This window comes from Octopus bimaculoides, chromosome 16 (genome assembly GCF_001194135.2).
Source record: "Octopus bimaculoides isolate UCB-OBI-ISO-001 chromosome 16, ASM119413v2, whole genome shotgun sequence".
Taxonomy (NCBI): domain Eukaryota; kingdom Metazoa; phylum Mollusca; class Cephalopoda; order Octopoda; family Octopodidae; genus Octopus; species Octopus bimaculoides.
In genome coordinates, this window is record NC_068996.1 from 55,872,569 (window position 1) to 55,876,774 (window position 4,206).

The window sequence follows — 4,206 nt, forward strand, 5'->3', positions numbered from 1 at the left end:
ATATATATATATATACATATGTATATATATATATATTTATATATACATACATATACATATACATATGTAATGGATGAGGATGGCTGTGTGAAAAAGTGCCACACCCTAGTGGTTGAGGGAACCCGTGGAAGAGGCAGGCCTAGGAAATCCTGGGGTGAGGTGGTGAAGCACGACCTCCGAACATTAGGCCTCACCGAGGCAATGACTTGTGACCGTGACCTTTGGAAATATGCTGTGCGTGAGAGGATCCGGCAAACCAAGTGAGACCAAAATCCAAGGCCTCTGCCAGGGATGTAGCCAGCCCACTTACGCGTAACATTCCTTCGTTGGACACTAAACTCCGCTTGCGAAGACATGGTGAGGCAAGTGAAATCGAAATCAAACTAAATTTGTAGGAACACTAAACTCGGTTTGCGAAGACCTGTTGTGGCAAGCGAAAGCGAAATCGTGATGGCACCTATACCAGTGGAACACTAAGAGTGCCGTCTGAGCGCGATCATTGCCAGTGCCAATGGACTGGCTCCTGTGCAGGTGGCACGTAAAATGCACCATTTCGAGCGTGACCGTTGCTAGTACTGCCTGACTAGCCCTCGTCCCGGTGGCACGTAAAAGCACCCACTACACTCTCTAAGTGGTTGGTATTAGGAAGGGCATCCAGCTGGAGAAACCATGCCAAAACAGACAATGGAGCGTGATGCAGTCAAAGGACTCAATAGATCCTTGTGAAGCCATCCAACCCATGCCAACATGGAACATGGATGTTAAATGATGATGATGATGATGTATATATGACAGGGTGTTTTAGTTTTTGTTAGCCAAAGCCACTCACGAGGCTGTGGTCAGCCTAGGGTAATAGTAGAAGAGAGTGGCCTAAGGTGCCACACAGTGGGGCTGAACTTAGAACCATGTGGTTAGGAAGCAAACATCTTATCATACAGTCATACCCGTACATATGTATTTATGTGTCTGTGTATGTATATATATGTATATGTGTGTTTGTATGTATATATATGTATATATATATATATATATATATTTATATCACTATCTTCTTCACCTGCATCTTCAATTAACTTCTCTTTTTCTCTCCTTTTCTCTGTCTATCGATGTAGCCATCAATTCGTCTGTCTAGCTATCTCTGTCTGTCTGTCTCTCTCTCTTTCTCTCTCTCCCCTTCTCTCTCTCATTTACTACCCACCTCTAATATTACTCTAGCTGCCAAAATTTCATTCATGTCTTTATAAGTACATCAATGCGGGCCAAGATGAAAATTATAAACAATATGTTGACACTAAACACACACACACAGTTATTTATAAATACTTATGTAATACTAATATATACTGTCTATCAATATTGTTTTTCTTTCTTTCTTTCTTTCTTTCTTTCTCTCTTTCTTTCTTTCTTTCTTTCTTTCTTTCTCTCTCTCTCTCTCTCTCTCACAAACACATACTTACTGCCTTCCTAACTCTCTCAAAGATAAAACTAACATGTGCCGATGTTTCGCCTTTTTTTCTAATAAACAAATCCAACAAAAAGAAGAATGGTTGGGTTGACATGATAGAAGATGATACCAGTAATAGAAATAAGGTGTGATTGAAATTAAGGTATGCTAAGTTCTGAGAAGCTAAGGCTGGGAAGATACAAGTAGTGGTTGTGGATTAGACTCACTCAAACACTCCTCTCCATAAGCTGAAATGCAGGCCATCACCATATGTGGAAGCTATGATTTCCTGCTTTTATTTTGAACATTACACACTCACACACTCACACACGCACGCACGCACGCACGCACGCACGCACGCACGCACGCACACACACACACACACACACACACACATATATGGTTCCTCATGGCTCTGAGTTCAATTCCACCATGTGACACTTTGGACAAGTGTCTTCTACTCTAGCCCTGGGCCTACCAAAGAGCAGTCTTCTCTGTTGCAAATCAGCACAGTCTTCTCTCTTGTACACTATATCTGGTGCCTTTTATACCCAGTAATAGAAGTGGGGTACCCTCCCTAACAGTGTAAGGTCTAGATCTGCAAAAAACATTCATGATAAAATTAACCAAATTAATTTTACTTTCTGAATATTCCTTTCCTCTATATCAAGTGTCTTGTAAAATTTCTTCCAACCACTTAAAGAGTTTCAAATTTTCAAAAAATGTAGTTTTGATGTTGAAAATCAGATGTTTTTTAGAAGTTTATAATAAAAAAGTTGAAAGCATTTAAGCTTAAGTAATTTTAGCTACTCATAAGTCCCCATTGCTGGACTTACTGGAAGTTGTGACGACATATTGTGTCACAGCAATGTTTATTTCCTCACTTGAGCCAGGCCCAAGTGTTTTCCACTTGTTGAATGTTGTTAACAACATCTAAATTAAAGTCAAAAATTTAGTTTAGAAGAAAGTATAAAAAAAAAAAATGGTGGTGATGGTGGTGGAGAAAATTATTGGTTACCAATGATGTTATTGTATGAAGAGTAGTAATGATGATGATGATGATGATGGTACAAATGGTATTCTTTTTATCACAAGGAAAGTGAAAATCTAATATCAATCTGTGGGCCCCAGTAAGTGTATTAAGAGTTGTGAGTTTGAATGGAGATTGACTTTAGTTTGAATGTTATTAGTACCACCCAACAGGTGGAAAATATTTGAGCCTACATCAAGCAGGGAAATAAATGGGGCTGTGACACAATTTGTTGTCCTTTTCTTGTATTTTTAGGTGTAGTTTAACAAAGATTTAGCTGGTATTTCTAGCAGGTTGAGAGATCACACAAAGGTTTTATGTGCGCGGTTCCCATGGGAACAAGCAGTCATGATTTTCAGTATGAGCAGCAACAGCGGCTTCTTCAATTGAATATACCTGTAACTCTTTTTATTATTAATTTCTACAGATTTAGCGGGGGAAAAAAAGGGATGTTTGTCATCAGCATACAAAACTATGCCAGAATTACATGTTTTTGAAAATTATCTGCTGAAAATTTGAAAAACTTGAAGTGATTGGAAGAAAGTTTACAAGATCCTGTGTCAACATTGAAGCATTGGAGACTGAATTCTTTGTCAATAAATCACTGAAAACATTCAAATTTACTTCAAATGAGAAGTGTTGTTTTCTAACAAATGTGATTTTTGAGTTAATATAATAATCTTGTGGGAGTATGAGGTCTCTTCATAGGAAGAAATGAAACCATCTCTATTTATCATCATCATTTAATGTCTGTTTTCCTTACTGGAATGATGTGGTGGAAGGATTCCAACTACTCCTCAAGTTACTAAAGGTAGACTGCCTCATTATTATAAAACAAAGAAATGGCATCGGCAGTTTGTGAGGTAGCAGTTCACTGCCAGCTTCTGATATAGAGTGTTGAGTCTCATGTAATAGTAGTGCATTGTGTATATACTTTCTTGCCCCCCACCTGCTTCATTATAATATATATCCAATACAAAGATATAAAACATAAGTTGGATGGTTTGACAGGTGATGGCTAGCTGCAGAGCTGTCCAGTCTCCATGTCTACTTTGGCATGTTTTCTATAGCTGGATGCCCTTCCCAATGCCAACTACTTTACAGAATGCACTGGGTACCCTGATGCTGCACTCACATGGGTGTGTTTGCGTGGCATCAGTTGGTGTGTTTTTTTATGTGGTACAAGCACCCAAGATTGAGAATGCTCAGCCGCAGAGGGATGCAGGAGACAAGCCCGTATTCAAGGACAACGATGATTTTAATTAGTTTGGTGTGTCTGTTGTGCCTTTTATTTCTTTTTTGTTTTTAAGGTATTGTGGGCATGCTGGGGCATTGTAATCAAAGGTTTTAGTTGAACAAATTGATCCTAGTACTTATTTTTTAAAGCTTTGGTACTTATTCTGCTGGCCTCTTTTGCTGAACTGCTACCCCAACACTGGTTGGGGTAGCAGTGGTCAGGGACAAACACAAAGGCACAAACACATAGACATACTTATAGACATACCAAACCCACTCACAAAGCTTTCTATGCATGTGTGCATGAAACTGTGCATGTGTGTATGTGTGTATATATGTATACATGTATGTATGCATGTACACATGTACACATGTATATTTGTAAATATGTCATAACTGGGAGCAATTCTAGCTGAAACTTATCTAAGTATATATATATATATATATATATACACACACACATATATATATATATATATATATATATATATATATA

At 38.3% G+C, this 4,206-nt stretch overlaps 1 protein-coding gene across 1 annotated transcript in view; it reads left to right on the forward strand.

Moving 5' to 3' along the window:
• Positions 1-4,206, forward strand: part of LOC106872196 (sodium- and chloride-dependent glycine transporter 2) — a 126,224-nt gene that overhangs the window by 8,809 nt on the left and 113,209 nt on the right. The gene's annotated exons all lie outside the window — the stretch shown is intronic.